Source organism: Urocitellus parryii, chromosome X (assembly GCF_045843805.1).
Source record: "Urocitellus parryii isolate mUroPar1 chromosome X, mUroPar1.hap1, whole genome shotgun sequence".
NCBI classification, from domain to species: Eukaryota; Metazoa; Chordata; class Mammalia; order Rodentia; family Sciuridae; genus Urocitellus; species Urocitellus parryii.
The window spans coordinates 7,513,095-7,539,736 of NC_135547.1; positions in this window are offsets into that span (position 1 = coordinate 7,513,095).

Sequence of the window (26,642 nt, forward strand, 5' to 3'; positions counted from 1 at the left end):
TGTATCACTTTTAAAATACTGATTATATCACTTTATTTTTACCTTTTATGAAAAAATATTAAAAAGCATGGATTTACCTCTGTGTACCTATTTGAATATAATTCATAGACTTCATATTAACTGCATTTATTCCCTTTGTATTTAATGTAATCTATACTTTTTCATTTATTTTTCCTTTGAACTAATTATTTTTTGTGAACAAATTTTCATTTTTTTAAGTTGTTAAATTTATGTCTTACTAAAATATAGATTGGAATTTTAAATTATTTGATATCATATCTTCTCAGTGTGAGTATATAGTTTTTAAAGTACAAAGATTAGATATTACTGTCTGTATCATATATAATTTATTAAGTTGACATTCTTATTAAAATATAACAGCATTAGAGAAAAATACACAAATATTAAAGTACAGATAAAAAAATTACCAGAAAGTGAAAACATGTGTGTTTGCTTTACCTAGGTAAAATATAGAAGACAGTGATCTCTTTAAAATTACCATGGAGGCCCAATTACTAATATATCAGCCCATTATGCTTTTGATTTGCTTTTCCCTAATGAGTATCAATATTGAATATCATTTTAGTCACTTATTTTCCATCAGTATATCATCTTTGAAAAGTAAATTTTCTCTAATTGATTTTCCCTAGAGTTTAAGAGTTTGTATAGCCTAGATCCTAGTCCTTTTTCAGATATGTAATTTGTAAAGTTTTCACTTGGTTAAATATGATGATGTCCAATAATCAGTCTTTCCTTTTATGGATTGTAGTTTTATTATCAAGTTTAAGAACTCTTCCTCCAGTCCTGTATCTCAAAGTCTTTGTTACATTTTTTCCCTGAAAGTTTTTAGATTTACAATTCACATAAGGTTTGTGGGCTATTTTGAGTAACCTTGTATATGGAATAAGATATAGATCAAAATATATTTTTTTTAAATTTGGGTGTCCAATTGCTCTAGCATGATTTGTTGAAAACACTATTATTATTCTATTAAATTATTTTCCAACTATGTCAAAATCAGTTGAACATACTTGTATGCATCTGTTTCTGCATTCTCTATTTTGTTTCACTGATTCACAGGTCTATGTGCCTCTGGTACCACAAAGTATTTATTAATGTGGTACATATTTTTTTCTTTTTTTCATTCTTTTTTATTGATTTAAAAAATAAATGGCAGCAGAATGTATGACAATTCTTATTACACATATACAGCACAATTTTTCATATCTCTGGTTGTATACACATTATATTCACTCCAATTTGTGTCTTCATACCTGTACTTTGGATAATGATGTCTATAGGTCAACTGATTCTTCCTATTTTATTATTTATTTTCAAAGTTGTTTTAATTATCCCACTTCATTTATATTTCCATATATGTTTTCAAAGCATTTTACTTAGATCTAATAAAATATTGCTGAAATTTACCTAGAAATTGCATTTAATCTGTACATCAATTTGGGGACAATTGAAATCTTTACTGTCAATTCTTTCAATCCAAGAACTCTATGTATGTCTACATTTGTTTATATCTTTTTAAAATTTCTTTAATCAGAAGTTTGAGATACTATACAAGTTTTGTTACATTTATACCCGTTTCAACCCATTTTTCATGATTGTACATGGATTTGTATTTTTAATTTTTGTATTCATATATTCAATTTAATTGTGTAGGAAAACTCTTATGTATGTATATCTTGTATCTTATGATCTTGTTGAACATATTTATTAATTGTAAGATTTTTTAAATTCATCCCTCAGATTTTCTACACAATAATGTTATAAGAAAAGAGGATAATTTTCTTTCTTTCTGATTTGTGTGTACTTTACTATCTTTTCTGGCCTACTTGTACTGTCAGAATCTTACAGTACTATGCTAAATAGAGTGTTGAGAGTAGACATCTAATCTAGTTTTATTCCCAATGCTTGGGGGAAAGCATTCAGTCTTTCACCATCAGAATGTAGCTGTAGGGTGCTCTTTATCAAGATGACAAAGTCACCCTCTATTCATAATATTTTAAAAATTTTTATCATGAATGTACAATGAATTTTATCTGCATTAATTAATAAGATTATGTGATTTTATACTTTGGCATACTTAAATATTGCAATATATTGCTTAAATTTCAAATGCTGAAGCAGGCTTGTATCCCTGGAGTACCATACTCAGTCATGGTATTTAATTTATTTCCCATATTTCTAGATTACATTTATTATCATTTTGATGATATTTTTTATTTGTTCTAATCAATAAAAATTTTTGTTTATATGATCATGAGGGATATTGATCCATAGATTTGTTTTTATATGTTGTTTTTATCTGTTTTTGGTATCTGAATAATTGTGATTTTATAGAATATTTTAGGAAGTATTACTTCATCTTTCAATTGATGTTAGTTGATGTTAGTTCTTTCTTATATTTTTGCTAGTATTTACCAGTGCAATCATCTGGTCCTGGGCAATAATTTTTGTGGAGGTTTTCAATTACTAATTTAATCACTTTACTTATTATTATAGGTCTATTTTTTTTTATTTTTCACTAATCATTTTGGTAGCATGTGAGTTTTTAGAATTTTGTCCATTTTGTCTTGGTTATCTAATCTGTTCAGGTTTAAATAGTCATAGTATTTTCTTATAAACCCTTTCATTTATGTAAGTTTAATACTATCATCTCCATCTTTATTTCTTTTACTTTCTTTTCTCTTTTTTCTTTTCTGCCTCACCCTAGCAATACTTAAATACTTTTTACCACTGAGCTGTACCCTTGATGCCCCCATTTTTATTTCTGATTATAGTAATAAGACACTCTTTTTTATTAGTCTAGCTAAAAGTTTGTCAATTATGTAGATTAAAATAAAAGTTCTGGTTTGTTTATCCTTTCTAGTGTTGTTCTATCCTCCTTTTCATATATTTATTATTTATTATTTTCTTCCTTCTAATAGCGTTGTATTTAACATACTTTTGTTTTTCTATTCCTTTAAGATATAAAGTTAGTTATTAATTTTGGATATTTTTCTTTATTTCTGTTTTCAATAAAGGCATTTTCAGCTATAATTTTACATTTGAATGCTGCTTTCAAAATATCCCATGTTTTGATATATTTTGCTTTCATTCATCTCAAGCTATTTTTTTATTCTTTTTTGGAAAACATTACATATGTACTTGAAAAGAATGTGTATTCTGCAGTTGTTGGGTGTAGTTTTTGATATGTCTAGCTGGCTTATAATATTTTTAATATCCCCTATTTCCTTATTAGTCTGCGTTCTAGTTATATGTAGAGTACTTAAATCTACAACTTTTTAAATTGGTTCTTTTTAGTAATACATGACAATATGACAATAAATCTACAACTCTAATTGTAGAATTGTCTATTTCATCCTTGATCCTCTCATTTTTTTTTTTTTTTTTGTACCAGGGATTGAACCCACAGGTGCTTAACCACTGACCCACATCCCCAGCCCCACCCCCTTTTTTGTATTTTATTTAGAGACAGGATCTTGCTGAGTTGCTTAGGGCCTCTCTAAATTGTTGAGTTAGCTTTGAAATAGCAATCCTCCTGCCTCAGCGTCCCAAATTGCTGGGATTACAGGCATGTTGCCACCATACTCAACTCAATTGTTTTTCATGTATTTTGAGGCTCTCTTGTTAAGTCTGTATATGTTTATAATTATTACATTGTCATGATGTATTTTCCGTTTTATCAAGACATGTAATGACATCTAAAGAAATAAAATATGTTTTTGTGCTGTCTATTCACAATTATTTACTTTGTCTATTTTGTCCAATAATGATTTACTCTTGGCATGCAATACCTTTTCTGTTGTTTGCCTGAATTGGACAATAAACAGCTGGATTATGTTTTTTAAATATTTATTATTTTAGTTGTAGCTGTCATGATACCTTAATTTTATTTATATGTATATTTATTTATTTAATGTTGTGCTAAGGATAGAACCCAGGGCCTCACATATGCTAGGTGAGCGCTCTACCCCTGAGTTACAACCCTAGCCCCAGTTGAATTATGTTTTTAAATGCATTGTGCCCATATCTGCTTTATAATTAGAGATTAATTCAACCTGTTATAATATTCAATTGAAGAAATATACTTGAAAACTAAAAACTAACTCTAATGCAAAGTCAATCATACTGTCAAATCATAAATGCCATATTATCATTTAAATATAAAGCCTAATTTTTATTTGTGACTTACTTAAGTTTCAAGAGGTCATTCTCTAAGGAACTGTTAATATGAACTATTTTTTTTTTTTTTTTTTGCTTTTTCTCTTATGTAAGGTTGTTTAGATGCTGGCATTTTGGAAAAACACCATGCCCAAGATCTACGGGACAAAATGCTGACAAAGCTATGATTTCAGAGTTAAGGAATCTAAACAAAAGGAAGCATTGCAAGATGAGAGTTAGGGTTGCTGCAAGTCAAAATACACAAGTTAATATGCTGTATTATCATTTTACTATTATGATTTATACACTTTTAATTGTGGTGATATATATCAAAATGTTTATCATAAAATATTTCATGAAACATAGTTATATTAATCCAAATAAAATAATTTGAAAAATAATTGGAAAGTTAGAGAGCTAAGATTGTATATCAAACAGAAAATCAGGAAAATAAAAATACAATTAATATTCATTATACAAAAGTGAAAATCAGCATGTGATGAATATAAAAACATAATCAAATAGTAAAAAACATATTTATAGGTAATTGCTACATATAGCCTTCTTGTATTTGTCAGTGTTCCTCACAGAAAAAAAATCTATAGGAGATAGATATTGATAATGATATAGATAGAAAGGGATTCATTATGAAGGATTAGCTCACATGTTTATAAAGTCTGACTGTTCCCATGATCTATCAACTGCAAGCTGGAGGCCCAGGAAAACCAGTAATGTAGTTTGGTTGGGGAGCAAATATTATGGTCTAACAAAAATGATTATTAGTTTTACACCAATGTTTACTCATCATAGTAGCAGTACTCGTTTTATAATACTATTATCAGTAATGGTATTATGAAGAGGAGAAGTACTTATATTTCCTAACTCATGACTTACTAGGCATTCAATTTCTATGAGTCTTTTAGGTATATTATATCATATAACCCTCAGGAAAAACTCATGTTGCTGAAGCTTATACTAACTCACCAACACAAAATTGTCATGAGGATTGGTCACACAATATGTGTCAATACTTTCATAACCTGAATATCAAAAACAAAATAGTAATTATATTAGCACTATGCAATATACTATACTGAAAAATAATAATTATGACATCTTAATTTTGTATTCACAACCTACTTAATTAATATTCACAACCTACTTCATTAATATTCCCATCCTACTTCATTAATATTCCCATTCATAACCTGCATAAATAACAACAAGAATATGCTTTTTGCATTTGTTCTAGCAAATATTCATTGTCACTATTGTTTTTCCTTAAATCAAACATTCTCTAGTTTTTGGTGTTTCATCAGAAGACTAGAAAATATTGCAAACTCTAATGCAAAGTCAACCATTATAAGAGGGCAGAGTTTTTAGAACTGAAAGTGGAACTTTGAAATTCAGTGAGTATGATGACATAGAGTATAAGTACATAGAAGTATCATTATAGACATATCATCCTCCACCTAGAAATAAGTGAAGTATAACAATAACCAGGAGAAAGGAAAGGTGAAAAATCAGTTATCAGATGAGTAACCAAAATAATTTATTAAAATGTATGGAAATAGTAAATCAGAAAAATAGAGGAAATATACCTGTACTTTTCAATCATCAATGCAGCAAATAGCATAATCTTCCTGAAAAGCACATGAATACCAATCAAAAGACATGTGTAATTGGTATGTTAATCAGGCCAGAAGTAAGTACTCTATTATAATACAGTACTTGATTTTTCTCAAATTCATTGATTGCCTGTTCATAATTAACAATTTCAATATTATTTATATAACATTTGATAATATTATTCAAATGCTTACCCCCTAATATAAATAGATGATGTTAAAAAATATACATATATATAAAAAGCAAATGGAAGGGGGATTTGCCACACCAGATGCTAAATGGTATTACCAATGGTTATGGTAAACAATACAAGGTAACTATAACTTCCAAAGTCAAAAAGTTTCCTACAGTAAAATTGATAGGTTATAACTACACATGAACTTATTCTATTTACTGAGCAAAAATTAAATTAAATACTCACCTAAGAACCAAAGTCAAATGTTTACAAAATGCAATTCACATATAATTTTTGACATAGTAAACCAAAACACCATTTACCTGGAATGCATATATGTGGGATACTGTTTAGGGAATGCACCTGATATATGAATGCTCACAGAGTGCTATAATTTGTAGAGTAGCATACACACACTTGTGTGCACACACACATACACATAAGCAGAAAAATAATTCAGCCAAATTTATTATAGGTTAATGAATATAAGATCAAAACTCAAGAATATTTTAACTATTAAGGAATCATGAAGCTAATATTAGCTAAAGGAGGGATATGAAATATATCATTTTCTTTCTAGAAATTGCCTAGGTTGACTACTTTTGTTAGAGAGTAATAGAATTGTCTCAAAAAACTTGATAAGGTAAGTCCATTCCTTTCTAAAACTATATATCAATTTACACCATTCATTGCAGGACAGTGAAAAAATCAGTCTCTAAAAAACACTAATATTACATTTTCCCTGAAATATCACCATCTTGATAACCACTACTTATTCTCTACATTTGATATTAACCAGTTGAAACCCAACTAGATGAAACTCAAATAGAACATAATGAATAGCACTGGCTAGAGAGTAAACACCAAATCATATGATCAATCTACAACACAATTATGAAAACTCTGGGCTAAAGATTAAAACACTTATGCAATACTTAAATAGAAAAGGAACACATGAGATGCACAATATAAATTTTAATCTGAAATGGAAATTTTATGAATGATCTAGGGTTCTAATCAGAAAGACTCATTTAATTAATTCATATTATACATGTGCATTAGTTTAAACATATGATATATATTTATCTCAGCATGGTAGTCACTGAAAATTTTGGAAAGTCAAGCTCTGCACAGTATGTTTTAAGATGAAACAAATGAAACATACCCAATGGGATATTAATTCAGATATGAGTCCACACATTTGTATGCACATGGAAGAATAACATTGAATGATGATCATCATAAACTTCATATTAATTAATGGAGTAAAGTCCTTAGGGGAGTATCAAATATTTCCTCATTGATCAAGTTCTACTGAAAATTAACAAAATTTGATTCAAAAATTAAATAGAACACTACATATTTAAATGACTTGCTATGGTTGACAAATCATTTAGGGCAGGGAAATTTCCAACATTTTAACAGGATCAAAGAATTTACTACTAGCATGAGTAATACAGATATTAAGAGCAATGTTAGTAGTAACTAACAATATGGATAATGATAACGAAAGTTAAAAAAGTGTAAAATTTTCTAAATGGATCCTTAGCTTGCATGACATATTCTTGGGAACTTCATGAAAAATAGCTTATTTTACCATCCCATTGCCTGTAAAATACTAAAAACTAATGACATAAGTTTGTTGTGTGGTGAAATTGGGTGACATTAACTTTCCTATGTACAGATTTGAATATAACAGTGTTATGTACATATTTGAATATAACAGTGAATCTCAGCACTGTGTACATCCACAAGATTGGGATCCTAATTAGGAAAACAAATATCCCATGCTTTTATAAATATATCAAATAGATTATACTGTCATGTATAAATAAAAAGAACAAATAAAAAATTTATTTTAAATCTGACCTCACAGGAAAATAACACAGATACAGTTACAACATGTTAATTTACTATTTACAATCCACCTACCTAAGAGGAAGTAGATTCTTCTAGTAATTTTTGCTACCAAAAATTAAACACCAATGTAAACTATTTTCTTAACTATAGAAAGACATGCACAAATGCACCCACATACTAACTTATTTATAAAAATATTTAACTTTTTCTGTTTAGGGCTGATGTATGTTTGTCTGACCACATGAAAGGTTTAAATATTAGGATACAGTGCACTTAATTTTGTCTCTGGATGGCTCTAGAAGAAAGGATAGTTTCATATATTTTTATATGACAAGAAATTATGGAAACAGAACTCTAGAACTTTAATAAATAACTAATAGGTAAAACTATTTCAATATTTAGAAAAATTTACTCACATTGTACATAATATAAAAATAAAAGGCATTTATCTCACATTTGCAAAAGTTTCCCTTCTGCTAAATGACAAATATAACAATATTAAACAGTCATTATTGACATTGATTTGATTATTAGTAACCTCTTAGTCTGAAGAGTACAGTAACCCATAGTAGATTATTTCATTTGATTCTGACATATCCCATATTATAAAAGGATATTAATTTTATATTATTATTTCCATTTAAAATGTGATTAGTCAAAATGTATTTTAAGTATTATTTATACATATAATTTTATATATTATTGACATATATATATATATATATATTCATGGTGATTTATTTCAATGTTTCTATACCTGTTGAATCAATTAATAAAAATCAAATTGTGATATATTTCAAAATGGATTCAATAAAAATTATCAATCAATGCACAAAATTTTGGTTTTCCAATATTCTTTCCTATTAGTGAAGGTAAACGCCCACTATTGCATTGTTCAATATTAATGCCCAATGGAATATAGGTGTCCATCAAGAGCCAATTTTATCCAGTTGCAGTAAAGTTGCTCCAGGTGACAGAACTGGTATTTGCAAACTTGGGCAATATTTTTTTATCTGCCATATAAAGACACAACCTGATGAAAAACTTATGGATTTACCACCAAAAAGAAGGTAATAAGGGTTTTGGTACTAACAGGAGATAAATTAAAATATGGATCCATAATATACACATTTTAGAACCATGGCATTAAGGAATAGAAAACTGTAAATGGAGTAAATGAAAAGATAAAATGCAGTTGGATAAATTTGAATCTCAAATAGAAATATCAAGATTCCATTTAGCAACATTCAACTCTTCCTATAAGCAGTATTCATGGTTCTCAGAAGTTAATTTTCAAGGCCATGTTGAATAAAATTCATTAGGTATATTCTGGGATTAAAATGTGATATGAAGAGAAAATTATATAGTGAGAGATTATGAAATATCACTTTATAAATCACCACTAATTTTACTGTTTAAGCTAGGAAATATTTTTATGTAAAACATAGTTAGAAATGAATTCTATAAATCATTTTTCTTTGATTTTTCCAAGTCCATCAATCTCCAGAAGCACTAGTAGTCTCCACCCATGAAAATTTACAAAATAAATACTAGTTATAATTATGATTTTAGTCATATTAGTGTCTTTTGAAGTTTTTATCCCACTGTAGTCTCAGTTTCTTTTGTTTTCTTATTTATTTATTTATTTATTTATTTATTTTGGTTTCTGTTGCCATTTTTCTCCATTTTCTTGCTGAAACATTTTCTCAGATGTCTCATAATCCTTGATTTTCTGATCATGATAAAGAACAGGGAAATTAAATGATGTTAGGAAGTGTGGATATGATTATGCAACCTTGAGTGTAGTATAAAGTAAATTAATGTTATTCTTTTGTTTAGCAGTGCCACATTTTAGTATCTTTATATCATTTTTCTTGTCTTATGAACATTCACTAGGAAATATTTTCTAATCTCCTGTGTAAATGATAAAGATCTAAGTGGTTTCTAGAGACCTGGCAGCAAAACTGGGTGAGAAGTGAGGAAGAAGTGACCTAGGAATTCTCAGCATTCATCATGTAATGTGTGCGTGGTCCATAGTCAATTAATATCTCTTCAACTGTGCCTGTTACTTCCTACTTCAGAGACCTAATTTACCTTATCTAGAATGAACCAACAGGTGTCTACTGGAGTGTAAGAGAGTCATTCCCTTCCACACATACACTGGATAATTGATCTAGAGATTCGATGGCACTCAAACTTGGAAGTGATAAACACATTTGTATTGATATATTAAAATGATTACCCAACTCCTTGGTTTAACCATCTCTTTTGTACAGAATTCTACAAGTACCTGTAGCTAACACTTCCTGAATTTTTGAGGATCTGTGAATTAAATCTAGTAATTTTTTATCTTTATCCCAAAGCCTGTTTGAGATTCAGTTTTCTTAGTTCTACTAAATTATCCCTAATTCATTTGCTTTCAGACTTGAAAATCTTGTTCTATTCTCTCCTGTTCTCTGTCCTTGTGGATCCTATTGGGGTTTCAGAGGAATTGAAATTAGATGTGTATAATGAATCTATCATCTTATTATCTTCTGTCTGCAGAGCAAACCATTAGGGTTTATACATTTAGAAAATGTAGATTAGACTTCATTGCAGAAATTCAAATATATAAACTACATTTAATTTGGAAATAAAATACATTTGAATTCTTTAAAAAATTATAACAAAATAGATACAATAAGATAGTTTTTTATTGCTCCCAGTTTGCCAATTACCCTTTAATGAAATTTTGAAAGTCTAAAACATTTATTTTATATAAAGTTGATACTTTTGACATCAAATACAGAGGCCTTGTTTCCTATTCAATACGTTTGGAAAATAATTAGAAAACCTTTAAAACCCATTCTGGCCATAGGACAGTAATTTTAAATAATCCCAAGTGAAGCAGGTATGAAAACTTCTGGGTATTAATGACATTTTTTTTTAACAGAAATTGAGATTGGCATTGTTTGAAACCAAGAGAAAAATGGAGTTAAAGGAACCTGGTTATATAGTGTGACTGAATGGGACAAGGAGCACAAATGTACACTATCAAAAGGAAATTGTGTTCTGTTGGAATGAAATGAGATGGAAAGTATATTATAAACTGTAATGGAGTAATGAGAAAGTTTTTGCCACAAGTGTCCTTGTTTTCTTCATAACTTACTATTATTTGAATGTTGTCTGCATTTGTGATATAAAATAACATTTCAATGCATCCATCATATTATCTACATGAATTACATTTAACACAACATTAGAAATGAGTAAAACTAGTTGTCATCATATGTAGTCTATCCTTAACGCCCCTAAAAGATGTGTGCACATTGTGCATGGAACAATCTCTAGAAGATATAAAAATTATCAAAATAGGAACTAACATATTTTCTGATCTGAAAAACTATAAAATATAGGTCAGGTCTTGAATGCATAGCCAAATAAATTTTATATATAATGTATATATATATATATATATATATATATATATATATATATATATCTTTTAAATGTGAGAGGAGGCTGTGAGGAAGATAATAGAAAACTTAAGAAACTAAAATGATACTGAATCAATTTCAGAGTGCCTAAGGTCCAAATTGTCCCAATTTTCAGTTTAATTTATTAATTTTATCAACATTTAGTAATTACATGTGCATGCCTGTTTCTCTGTTTGGTATAATATTTACTACTGTCTACTTAACTTACATTATGTGATAGGAAGTATGGTAGGCAAATTAACCATAAGCCCATTTTAATTTATTCCTCACAATAACTTTGAATGGTAGTCATTGTGATCTCTAATTACTTCTCTGATTTTTATCATTTAGGTTCCCATAAGAAACAGAACCATTCAATTAGGATAATTCATAGAGGAGTGGTGCTTAAAATGAACCACTTATAAATTCATATAATTAATCATATAACTAATTATAAATTGTAAAGATGAAACACAAAGAACACTATAGGAATCCTGGTATTAGTGGTGGCAAAACTGTTACCACATGTTGAGGGCCACAGCCAAGTCAGAATGATGCCTGGCATTTTGCCAGAGGGAATGGTTGAAAGGTGACACCAGGGAGCCTTTGAGATGATGATGATTAGTTAAGCTGTGTATTCAGTTGTATATTAGACCTTTGCCATCCAGCAATAGGGCAGCTCTTGCTGACTCTACTTTGGAGTTCCCCTTGAGTTCTTGTGGTGTTCCCAGAGAGTTGGGGCGGAGCCAGGGAGAGCTGAGAGGGTTCCTGGGGAGTGTGCCTGGAGTGCTGGTGGAGTTCCCGCAATAAAGTTTCCTATTTGAACATACAAGTGCTTTGTGGCGGCTAGGTGATTTGTGCCCAGCCAGACTGTGGCAACCACACCTAGTGTGAAAGGATCTGGAGTGGTAAGAGCATTGTGTAAAGTGGGACTCCTGAGAGAAAACCTGAAGAATAAATACTTTGATCTCATTCTATTTCCCCTTCTTAATCTCCTGCTTGAAGTTTGCCATTGATCGAACTCAACCAAAAATCATTTGAGACTGTTGATCTAATTCATGGAAGTCAGCTCATCTGAGCAACAAGTTGAGGGGGTGGGTAGAGAATGAATATGAAGAGAACTATGAAAGCTATCCAACATGTATCACACTGTACAGGGCACTGCAGAATTTGAGCCCAACTATGTATAGTTCCAATGCTCATGAGTTTTTCACTGAATATTTGAATCTTTACATGGTACTGCCTTGATAAGTTAATAATTTGGTGGGAGAAATAATGTTATCAACAACTAAAACACTTCTAAAATGAAATGAAAAATGTTTAGAACATAAATTGGTAACTATGGGACACAGCTTCCCAAATCTTAGATCTTAGATCCTCCTGTGGCTTTAGATCTTTACAGGACAATGGAGTTCTATTTACTCTGAAGCTTCTAGAGTATAAAAAACAAATATTCCTTAGATATCTCAAGGAGTTCACAATTGAGTGTGTGTGTGTGGACACATTTGAGAACACACACACACACACACACACACACACAGTGTCTAGCCTCTAGAGTTGCACATCCAATGCCCTGTGATGTCATGGAAGAGTAACAATTCAGTCATGACTGAAGTTTGAAGGACCAAAGAAAGGTTTCTTAGAAGTGACATCAAAATAGGTCTAGAATAATCAGGAGGTACTTAAGGCTAAATTGATATAAAATTCTAAAAACTTCAACAAGGACCTGTCAAATCACAGCACATACCTACCATGAAATTTGCCTACATTGTGTGTTATAAATCTGTTTCCAAAGTCTGATAAGCAAGAAATTGTAGGACAAAAATGAAAGAATTTTGAGAATTTGGGGGCATTTCGCTTCATCTAAGGGAAAGCAATTCTTGAGGGTTTTATTGCTTTTGGCAAAATTTTATGATTTCCAATTAAAAGCATTAATATACTTGCCTTCTGGCAATGAAATAATTTGTCATCAAGATGAAATTTTTGTTTGACAAAACACATTTTATTGGTTTTTGTGGAACTAAAATAAAAGTAGGAGTTCAAGTAGAATCCTCATTCAAAGTAGAGTATAATCTTTATCACTAAATTTCATTATTCATGAAAACCTCACATTGATTATTTCCATTATGCTCATAGAATTTGTACAAAAAAGATTAGCAACATCACTATTATAAAGCAAGTGGAAAAGGAATTCTGTTTTGACTCATCTGGAAGACTTTGGCAATCTTATTAGCATGTCTTAATTAGGGCAGAGCAAATCAAAAGCATTTAAGCACAATTCATGCTAAACTTCCAAGCTCTTAGTGACTACTTCATTTATTGTTTGCTTGGAATAGGTTTTTCAATAATGAGAACGTTTCCTTTCCATTGATATCCAATGATTGCTATATTTGAAAGTGGCAGAAATTTATCTTCAGTCTTGGGAACAGCACTTATAGAAATATGAAAACTGTTTCCTAAAAGTATTTGGTTAGCAAATTATTTCTTACATACTTTTAGAGTTAGGAAGTTTTCTTCATTTAAAAAATCTCATTTATTTACTTATTTACTTGTTCTAATTAGTTATACATGACAGCAGACTGCATTTTTATTCATTGTATACAAATGGAGCACAACTTTTCATTTCTCTGGTTGTACACAATGTAGAGTTGCACCATATGTGCAATCAGACATATATCTAGGGTAATGATGTCCATCTCATTCCACCATCTTTCCTGCTCCCATGTTCCCTCCTGTATCTTCCTTCCCTTTTGTCCAATCAAAAATCCCCCATTTTCCCCATGTACTCTCCCCCATTATAGATCAGTATCTGCTTATCAGAAGATTCAGCCTTCAGTTTTTGGGGATTGGCTTATTCAGAGTTAGGAAGTTTTCTTAAGATGACAAGTTCATTTCCAAACCAATTATTGTTGAGTGAACTGAATCCCTGTAAAAGGAAATGACTTCACCGCTATCCTCTTGTTCATTTTGTTGCCTTTTATTTGCAAACTTTAGTATATTGGTGGATGTATCCACAAAGTTTTGTAATTACTCAACCAGCTTTTTGAGTCTTCCATCTCTAGCAAATCTACTCTGCCACTTCCCAACCAAAATAAGATAACTGCATATGAGATATACATTTTCAAATTAGTGCCTCATTGCCTTTTCCTTTGTTCCTAGTCTAGTTCAAGTAACCATTATACCTTGTTATACAGTTTTAATTAATCCTTTTCAGCCACCAATAAGAATCAACTTTAAGAAAAATAAAATTCAAAGACCTTAAATCAATCTCAACTATATAAACTTCTATTTAACCACTGCATACCAACCACCTAATATGACAAAATGTCCAACTCTTTAGCAAAATAGGGTTTAACTTTTCCCCAAACATGCCCATCAAACACACTTTCAGGGCATACTAATCTATACAGAAGATATTTACTCTTGATTGTCTAATGAATATCTATTCCAACTTTTGAGATGCTGTCTAAAAAAATATCTGCAATATTTTCTTTACCATCCAGAACAATGAAGACCTGACTTCTCTGTGTTCTTGTAGCATTATGTGCAAAGTTGTACCACAAGCCTTTTATTGTTTTTGTTATTGTAATATCCTTAAAGGCAGTGGATCTGTTTTGCTCAACTTTATATTTCTCCTTTCTGCTTTTATTTTTGAAAGAAAATAGAAGCTTTTATATTTATAGTATGAGTTATTTGATGCGTTATTTACAATCAGGGTCTTGTTGTAAAGATTATCTTAGATGGCTACATTAATAAATGGTGTGCTTCCATAGGGAGTTGTCTCATTCCCTTGGTATTATAAGACTTGACACAAATGGATTCTGTGGGGCCAAGGAGGTTGCAACTCTAGAAGGCGCACCTACATTTAACAGTGTTTCTCATAGACACTTGCTAATCAAACCAGCCAATGGATGAATAGAATAAATATTTCTCTAATAAAATGATTTAGGGTATACAAGGCATAAAAATTATTACCTCATTTTATCAGTGCATACTTCACCTTTGCCCAATGTAAGAAACAGTAGAAGAGTCTCTTCTGAACCCATGTGAAGTTTGTCCATGTTTAAATCCCAGGACCAATTAGATTCATTCAAGTTAAATCATGGTTAAAGCTGAATTGTGCATTGACTTAGGAAATTGGAATAGAGCAATTATAAATTATATTGATAACAGAAAGCATCTTAAGAAGATAGACACCCATCAGCCTATTCAGTTTTCTTCTGGACAATCATTGAATTGCATTTTTATACTATGTAACACTTTTGAATTATAGCACAGGTCCATTTAATTCTCATAGCTTATACCTGGAAAAGCTACACCCTAGAGACAATAGTCTGATCCTTTATGTGTAGAGAACCCATCATTTGTCAATACATTTGTCTAGCTGATAGTGCCAAGAATCTGTAAAGGGCAAGTCCTTGGGATCTGTGTGCTTAATTGAAGCTGCTGTGTTCACATATTTATTGTAGTTCCTCTACTTTATGTAATAGCATTTGCCTCTTTACAGTTTTCAAAACTTTGGCTTTGATTGGCTTTTGACCCAGAGGAGTTCTAGGAAATCAGCTAGCTTTTCCTGCTCTGGGGTGACCTACAACCTACCATGAACTTGCCTCTTCTATAGTTCTCTAACTCTTCATCATCTGTCTCTGTATCATTGAGTATGATCAATTCATTCAGGTTGTGGTGGGACAGGATCTTCATATCTTCAAAATCATATTTTTGGTTGACTTTATGATATACTAGTTTCTACTAAATAGAAAACTGTCATGTTGCTAATTTGACAAGGAAAACTAAATTTTGCTTTAGACTGGATAATGTCAGTAAAAAAAATTGCTTTATTTTGCCTTTCAAGTGCCTTATACAAAGACAAAAAGCAATTTGTTTTTGTTACATTTAGAATCTAAATAGGATGGCAAGGTCTTCTTTAATGTGTGAGTATCATGACATTGTTAAATGGAAGTGCTTTATGAAAGAAAGTCTTTTATTTAATTCATTTATCAAAAGGCTTTTGTTATTTATTTATTTTAGTTCTATTTTAAGCATTAATTCAGAGCTGAGATCAGGAAATAAAATTCTGTCACATATTTTATTAACTTCTTGAGTATACTTCAAAAAATGCCATTCACCAAAATTTATAGATACATAGTCTATGAAGCATTTCCAAAGACAAGAAACTTTTTTGTAAATAAAATAGAACTCTTAAATTTTAAGGGATGTATATTGATTTTAGTACCAAAAATACTGATGCTCAAAAGAAAATATTATTAGAGTAATTTTTACTCCTGAGAAAAATTTACAAGCTGGGTGTGGTGGGGTATATCTATAACCCTAGCAACTCAGGAGGCTGAGGCAGGAGCATCCCAAGTTCAACCCCGCCTCAACAACTTAGCAAGACCGTGTCTCAAAATAAAATTATACATAAATCCTTTTCTGTTCTTTTCAAAGACTCTTTTTTTACCTTTAAACTTAATGGTTATTTTTTGTTGTTGTTCTTTCTTTGTTTTGGGTACTGGGGATTGAACCCAGGGGAACTTTACCACTGAGCTGCATCCACAGTCCTCTTGATTTTTATGTTTAACAAATGAAGAGGTCATACCTGTACTAGAGATTATAAAATTTATCTAATAAAAGATTCCAAGTATGATTATGGAATTATTGAGCTATTCATTTCATCATGCACTGCTTTTTTACTTACTATGTTTATTTAAAATAAAAAGAATTAATTCCTGGGTATATAGGTCTCCAGGAATAAATTTTAATATTTTCTTAGTCATAGTTGGACATAATATGTTTATTTTATTTATTTTTATGTGGTGCTGAGGATTGAACCCAGCACCTCACCCATGCTAGGTGAGTGCTCTATCACTAAGCTACAACCACAGCCCCAGAAATAATTTTTTGTTATACATTGTGTATGAAAGAGCAATCCAAATTTCTTTTTCATCTTATATAACATTTAATAATACAAAGAATATTCCTTTTATTAGAGAATAATGAAATCATATCTAGACCCTGTAAGATAGAGGTGAGACTGAGGAATCCTAATTTCATAACTAATAATTTACTTGTAAGAAAATTATACATAACTTGACCTTAGGCAAATCTAGGAAATTGGTTCTAATACATGATTGATCAATAGATACAAACAAGAGTGGGTTTGAGAACTAGAGAGTTTTCTGAAGAGTTGAAAATAATGCTTAGCTCTCTAAAAACAGAAAAAAATAATGATCATGAATATGTCATATTTTGTCACTTTCTTTGTATTACTGGAAAGGTACCTGAGAAATGACTACTGTGATTCCATGATTAATTGGCAGACACTGAGTGCAGTTTCGAAGAGCACTTATATCATGGTCACAATTTCTGTGGGATTTTTTGATATTCTTAGTTAAGCTAATGTCAAGGACTAAAAGCAGTGTAACCATCTAATGATGTGTATGTGTGTGTGTGTGTGTGTGTGTGTGTGTGTGTGTATATATATATAAAATCAGGATTTAGAATTGTATGAATCATGTAGAAGTCATGTAGTCCTCCTCACTTTGGGCAGGTGGAAACTGGAGATGAAAAAGGTTACCCAGTTAGTTCATGCCAAATCTGGATTAATCCAGTCTTCCAACTACCAACCCTTAAGTCTTACAAAGAACATTTGTGATGCTTCAGGTGACCTTTGTTTTCTAGCCAGTGTTTTCAGTTGCTTTCTGCAATGGTGTAGGTTTTCCCATTCATATTTTAATCATTCACTTTAATAAGGTACCTACAATTTTGCAACTTGCAATTAGCATAGAGGATTCCACATCTTGGTGTCAAGAAACAATATTCAATAATAAGGTATGCAGCTCTTTTGCTAGTGCCTTTCTCCATGGCCTTAATTTATCCTGCACCTCATACATGCTGATCAAACTTGACAGCTCTTGGGTCTGGCATGTACTTTCACACCACTTTACCCTTGCTCTAGCAATTCTTAAGCCTGGAAAGTCTTCTATGCAATTATTTTTTAAGTCTTCTGTAATCTCTCCCACTGAAAATGAAAAATAACACAGACAATCTGGTAACAAAATTTATAGAAAATATGAATATTCCATTTATTAAGTTATAGGAGATAAGTTTTGTTTTTGGCACCAGGGATTGAACCCAGGGGGGCACTTATCCACTGAGCCATATCCCCAGACTTTTTTGTATTTTGTTTGCAGAGAAAGTTTCATTGAGTTGCCAGGGCCTTGCTAAGTTGCTGAGGCTGGCTTTGAATATACAATCCTCCTGCCTCCGTCTCCTAAGCCACTGGGATTATAGGCATGAATCACCACACCCATCTTAGGACAACTTTTTCATAAACATAAAAATTTTAACCTCACTAATATATGAGTGAGAATTCAAGTAAGATTTCATTTGAATCTTGAACATTAGCCATTTTGCTTGCTAATAAGCACTACCAAAAATTATATAGGAATAAGAGATCTTATAGTTATTATCCTGGATGAAGAAATTTGTCATTATCTAGAAAAGTTAAAAATGCATATACCATTTAAACCTAGCAAAAATAATTGTATGATTTCAAAAGAAATATTCCCACATACATTAAAGGGTTGTGCAAGAATATACACAGAGATGCTCCTTGTCTTACTATGGGATTATGTATATCCTGATAAACTCAACATAAAGTTGAAAAACCATAAATCAAACCACCATAATTTGGGGATAATATATGCATTTATGTATGCATATGGCCTAGGTCTATGTGTGCCAAGTACATACTGAACAAGTTTAAATGTATAGTAATAACAATGCCTTGTATTTGTGTGATGTTTTATAGTACGCAAAACACATTCATATTTTTTCTCATGTGAAACTGAAGAATTAGTACTATTTTAAAACATTTAAAGCAAATTAAGCTTATGTTCTATTACATTTTAATACAAACTTATTTATGGAAGTAAAGCTGGTTAGGAGGACCCACAAAATAATGCATGTGCAACCAGCTCTATAGCTCTTCATGTAGGTGGGGATGAGGAAGGATGGGAGATCAAAGGCAAAGGATGAGCCTGAGAAAGGGCTGTGGAAAATGACCAAAAGCAGCATGCACTTTGGAATCAATACCTCCTTTGCCAAATATTTTAAATCATTCATTCAGAAACTCCCATCAACCTGTTCAGTTTTGAAAATGATTACCTCTCATGTATTTCTTCCTCTGATCTAAGGAATCAGACATCTATAGATAACCTTAAAGTCAGTAATCACTTCAAAGATGGTATGAGCTGTGTATATTCTGAATGATTGTTTATGTTCCATGTGAAATTATATTAATTTATTTAATTTTAATTTATTTACTTTCAATTTTATCTCTTTCCAACTGAACAAAGAAAAGCAACATCCAGGGAATGGCTTAATTTAGAAGTTTATGCTTGATAAAATATCCAATATGCTGGTAGCTGAGTGTTTTCAATATGTCAGTAGGTGAGTTTTTTTTCCCCAGAGCTCAAAACAGTGCTGTGAAGTCATCCTTCGATCTTTTCTAAATATCTCATTGCAAAGAAATCCTTGCCAAACACACAAACACCAACTTTCCTCTAATTAGCCCTTAAGGAAATGTTTTTAAAGTCTTAATTTCCAGGACACAGATGTAAGCTTAAGTTCTAATTATGAACAACATAGGCTTCTTTTTAAATTTTTTTTTCTTTTTTCTTTTATTTGCTGACAAATGGGACAACCTACTGTGTTTTCTTCAAGGGAAATTTTCCAAGGGCAGGGGAGGGGTTGAAAAGCAATTGAGCACTTTCATGAATGGAGATCTCAAAATACAAGTACAAAACATTTACTTTCAACTCAGGAAATAATGCCATATTTGGATCCCAAATTATGCATGTGCTCAGAGTGGTCCAAAATACATGCATAGGTGTACATGTTCGCACATGCATCAGCACTTACATTTACATCACTAGTGAAGAAAAATTTTAAAAGGAGAACAATGATAAAGAGGAAAACAGCTCAATAATACAGGGCTGTTAATATGCCAAACATAAAGGAGGAACCACAGAGTTGGAAGATTCTGGTAGAGTACTTATATTCTGACAGGCAGAAAGAAGAGTAGAACTAGGAAGTAAAAGTCTAGAGATCTGGCAGAGAGTTTTAAATGTCTCTCTAATATGTCTTATATCCTTGTTCTGAATTATACCATCATTTTATTTTAGATAGCAACATAATCAATTTAAAATACATTTTTTTTAATTTTACATTTCAAAAAGAGTATGTCCGGTGGCAATTATGGTCAATGAAATGTAAGTACAAGTCATTGGGTAGAATTTTGAACACAACTGTCAAAGGAGTATGAATATGCAGGTGCATAGGGTTTTGTCCTTTCCACTTTAATTCCTTCTCCTTTCTGCTTGCAAAAGAAATGGGATGGCTAGACCTGTAGTAACCATCAAAAGAACATTGATGAGGACCATGAGGATGTAAAGCACAGATGGTGGGATGCAAAACAGAGAGAAAGAAGACTGAAACATTGATCATTTCACAAAGCCACTGTACTTCTGCCTTCTCTGCAGACTCTGGTAAAACAAAACTAATATACTACTCATTTAATCCTGTTTTTCATTTTTTTGTTAGATGTAACTAAATGCAATCCCAACTGACTCAGAAAGGCTTTTAGAGGGATGCTTGAACCAGGTAAAGTTTGCACATTCTGAGAATATAGTACTTAAAACTAGCTCCTCCACTGCCACTAAAAAACATTTTCAAGTAGCCAGAATTCAAGGAGTCAAGCAAATTCTCTCTCTCTCTCTCTCTCTCTCTCTCTCTCTCTCTCTCTCTCTCTCTCTCTCTCTCTCTCACACACACACCAGAAGATAGTCAACAAGGGTCACATCTAACCAGAAAGAAATTATCTTATAGATGTACCAGCAGCCTTCATTCCTCAAAATTACCCAGGACAACATAATTTCTTTCAATCTATATTTACAAAACTAGTTTTGAAGTGGAGTGATGTGAAGTGAAGTGTTCCAGGATTGCTCTGAACAGTAGCACAGAGAAATGATGGCAAAGCAAAAACCAAAATTAACTCAGAGTGGGCTAGTCCTCAAATGAACTTTCCCCCTGGCTTCAGTTGGTTCTTGCCCCTACTCATCTGTGCAGCCTAAATTTCATCTTACTCTCTCCTTCTACCTCACAGGACCTTATCTCCAGCCACATGTAATTAATAAACACATCATGTCATTTATCACCTCCAGCTTTTCAGCCATGCTGTTTTCTTTGCTTCTCTCTCTCTCTCTCTCTCTCTCTCTCTCTCTCTCTCTCTCTCTCTCTCTCTCTCCTAATCCTCCTCCTCCTCCTCCTCCTCCTCCTCCTCCTCCTCCTCCTCCTCCTCCTCCTCTCCTTCTCCTTCTCCTTCTCCTTCTCCTTCTCCTTCTCCTTCTCCTTCTTCTTCTTCTTCTATATAACTCACATTTGTCCTTCAGGACTCAGCTCTTATATTGCTCTTCCTGAAAGCCTTTTCTTCCAATTCTTTCCATCCTGCCTTCATATATAATGGATTATGCCCCCTCCATTTGCACGCTGGGCTTACCCCTAACACAGGCCTTAGCACCACTGACTTCTTATTTCTTCTAGAGTTATTAGTTGGGAGCAGGAACTATGTATGATCCACTTTTTATTTCTAAGCCCTAACACAATACCTAGTACTTAGTACTCATTAAATATTTGTTGAATGAATGAATGTCATAAATTATTTAAAAGTTCTTTTGATATTTTTCCACATTTGCAATGCCTCTCTAGAACTGTTGTTAAGTAAAATATGTCCTTAGGGTAATTTGCTGACATGAAGCCAGGAACTAAGCAGACTTCACTTTAATGCAGAATAAACTCTAAGATGATTTCACATTGAATACAAAGAGGAAAATAATGTTGAACTTTCTTCAATATTTTAATATTCATGTATAAATTAGTCTGGAGGTTTATAGCTTCTTCTTTTTAATTTTCATGTGTATTTTTCTAAGTATTTCAGGCCAAATGGGTTCTTTGTGTGAACTAACTTGTGATTACGGTTTGGAGGAAGATGCTGTAGTTAAAATGAAGGGTTGAACATACATATTTATTCATATAAAGTACATTAAAAAGGAAATTGGCAGATCTAGTAAAGTAGCCTGGAAAGATAAAGGAGTGCCTGACATTAGCCCAACTAGATGCACGGTGGCCTAACTAATCACAGCTTTCTTTCATAAAGACCTGATGTGTTTCTTCAGAATATTTTCTAACCTAAACCTTCAATCAGCCATTAACAATTAATCAGAGTTGCCATGCAGGATAAAAGAAATTTGTTGCATATGTGTTAGATAAGGGTTAAGGAATCTGAAAATCGAGAAGATGATTAACCTGTAGATATGAATGGTATACTATGTGTATTACATGTATGTATGTGTGTATATACACATATATAAATAGGTATATTTAAGCATGTGAAAATTAACATTAATGAGAGAAGGTAGACATCAGATTGGTCCTGAGAGATATATGATACACAAGCTTATCTATGAGACCTGAGACATCTGTTTTCAGATTTGAGTGTGCACTGGAATCACTGGAACAGTTTGTTAAATCATAGATTGTTGATACATCCTCCTTGTTTTTGATTTAGTATTTTGAGGTGAAGTCTAAGAATTTACACTTCTAATAGATTCCCACGGGATGCAGATACCATGCCTAAAGGGAGCACATCTTGAGAATCACTACCTTCAGTATTTTAATTAACATGATTTATAGTCCATATTTGGAAAAAAATCTCAGATTACCAAGATAAATGTACATGTTCTGAGGTTGAGTTCTATACTAAGCTCAGGGACAATATAAAGAAATAGAAGGCATGAGGCTTTTCCCCAATGAATAAAGAGTGCTCTTTTGCATTTGAGCCTCAAAGATTCTCAATAATCTTATTCACAACAGTAGCCACATAACTGATTCTTCATGGAATATGGAGAGTGTATTTCTAACTTTTCTCAGTCCCTGAAAATGAGATTTCTGTATCTGAATACTAACTTTCAAATCTGTGTGCCCAACATTTATTTACCAGGCCAGACATGGTAAATAGGCTTATATCCTATGCCACCAGGAAATGATAGTATCTATGCTAAATTCAGAAGGATCTGACACTAGGACCAGTTTTAAAGTGGATTGGGGAAGAAAAAAAAAGAATACTGATGGATTTGTTTGTCTGTCAGAAGCATAGGAGCCATTGGTGATGCCACTTGGGAAGGAAACTATAAACTTCTCCTGACCGAAACCATCTTTTCCTCTTTTTTCCATTCTTGAATTCTGTCAAGAGGTATAAGATACCTATTGTTCTCTTTAGTGCTAAGCCCCAAGAAAGTACATCCCTGAACAAATGAATCTACTTCTAACAAAATTATTTTATGCAAACCACCTTATTTTATGATTCCTTATTCCATTTCCCTAGTACTGCTTCCTTTTACTCCCCAAAGTATCTGCTCTCTTCCTAGGTTATGTCAATAGTTTATGAGCCATTAATAGTGAATTCTGAAAATCAGTTTTGTATACTTCTTCACATTCCTGCCTTCTAGTTGACATACACCTGGATGAATTATTTCTGTAAACCTGTGATTCCATCTCTAGTAAGCCCTGCATTATACTGAGCATAATATTCCCTGATAATGGCACCATACCTGTGTGATCCCTGAAGCAACAAACTTCACTTCTTCCTCCCACTATCCCTCCCATCTATTCAGGTCACAGGATTCCATATTTATGACCTATATTTTTCCTTCCATTTCAACTACCATTGTTATGTCTCTGATTCTCAGTCATTCTTGGCTTTGGTCTCTTTTTCTAAACCTCCCCCTCCCCCCCCCCAAAAAAAAAGATTGTGCTGACTGAATCTTTTAACCTATTTAAAACTCTTCTATAACTTTCCATTACCCACAGCACTGTTTTTCAAGTGTTCTTGTTGAAAGGCCTATAGTTCCACAAAGGAGATGACATTTATTCTGGCTCATAACAGATGAGTTCTTTAAGGCATAGAAGATGAAATATTTTATTCCAAGACAAGCAAAATTGATGGAGTTGGGTGAGGAAATATTCAAGCATCTAATAAAGTGGTGCTACAGGTGCCCTTGTCTCCCCTTCAACCAGAGTACTTCTTTGATCTATTTTATGTTTTGGGCCCTTCATAAGTTTTCCCTTGAAAGAAGAATTTTTAAGAAAAATAATACCTATATACCTGAATATATTATGTTGTCAAGGCTTCCTATAATCTGACCTTAACCTATCTTTCGTTTCCTTTAAAATAAATACAGGTCTCCTTTAAGTTCTCTTTTTCATGTCTTTGCCTCTGCATGTGTTTTCCTCTGTACTTACAATTGTTCATCTCCCCAACCCAATATACTCACCCATTATGGCTAAGAGTAATTATCAACTTATAAGCAGGGTCAAGCAGTTACAAGTGCATTGTCTATGCTTTCATGGCACTCTGCAGATACAGCAAATATGCATTTGAATTCGGCTTGTACATTTTCTGCAGGAGCTAATATCTTTACCTAAAATCCAGCTACTTTGCCTCATTCAGGATAACTGTTTTCTCAGTATATATGTTAAAATGAACATAAAAATAATTTTTTTCTAGGGCTGCAGTTGTGGCTCAGAGGTAGAACACTCACGTAGCATGCATGAGGCATTGGGTTCAATCCTTAGCACCACATAAAATAAAATAAAGATATTGTGTCCACCTATAACTAAAAATAAATATTTAAATAAAATAAAAATTTTCTAAACATGTAATAAATATCACTAATGTATGTTGTATCATTTGGTGTTGGATGCATTATATTTCAATGCCATGCAGTAGTAAAGTACATATGAGGTACTAACTGAGAATAAAAACTGTCAATTCACTTCAAGGGCTTACAACCTTGGGAAATTTAGCTAACATCAGCATATTGCAGTTTCTTCATTAGTAGGAAGATAGTATCTACTTCAAAATATTGAAGTAGTTAACATCTGTAAATCACTTAAGAAGCCAGCTCATTATAAGCACTCAGTATGTAAGCAGTTATTATAATCTTATTTGATCCATACATTCACTTAGTATTTATTAAGTGTATTTTATTCTAACATTTCAACAAACAAGAATATTTAGAACTTATTCAAGACTCTCAACTTTAAAGTTATACTATATTATGTTGATCACAAAAGTAGACAATGAAATTCAATCTTAAGCAATGTATGGTATTTTTGAGCAATGAGATATTTTGCAAAATAAGGTTTTTAAGGTTTTTACTGTGCTCCACACTTCAACATATACGACCATTGTAAAAGAATTAGTATGTAGGAAAAAGTCATTATACCTAATCACTTATTTTATTTTAAAAATTATATGCTAATTACATATTTCAACTTTATTTCAATTAGGGCATAATTTGTAGCCAATAAAATGCAATAATCTTAAGTGTTTTGTTCAATGATTTTTGACAACTTTTTGAACTCCCATGACTACCATCCCAAAGTATAGATCGTTTCTACCATCACAGGGAATTCTCTCCTATCTTTGCCAAACCAATGTAAACACCATTCTTCCAGAGGTAATAATCACTCATTGACCTGTTTCACCAAATATTAGTTTGAGTCTTTTTGTATTTTATATAAATTTATTCATAAAATATTAACATGTGGATGGCTTTTTGCACTTAAGATCATGATTTTGAAAAATGTATCTATTTTGTTGCACTCATCTCTATTTCATTCCTTTTGATGACAAAGAAGTACTTCATTGTATATCTCAATCTGAGTAGCCATACTCCTGTTGTATATGTAGGTGGCTTCCAGTTTGGGACTATTATAGACAAGCTTGCAGACACCTGTTTTCATTTCTTTTAGATAAATATCTAGGAATGGAGTTGGTGAATATAGTGCAAATGTGTGTTTAAACTTAATAAGAAATTGTCAAACTGTTTTCTAAGTGGCTGTACCAATCAATTTATACTCCAACTAGAAATGCACATGCTTGCCAAAATTTGATGTAGTAATTTTTTTTATTATAGCCAATATATTGAATGTGAAATTTTATCTCATTAGAATTTTATATTGCATATCCCTGATTACTAATGATATTCAGCACATTATCAAACACTTTATTGGTCTTTATTTGTATAAACACACAGCATATACAATGCATGCACAGTTGTTCCTTGATATTTGTGGGGAATTGTTTCTAGGTTTCCCCATGGATACCAAAATCCTGTATATTCAAATGTCTTATATAACACTGTATAGTGTTTGCATACAACTTAGGTACTTCCTACCATACGCTTAGAATCATCTGTAGATCACTTACATAACTAATATAA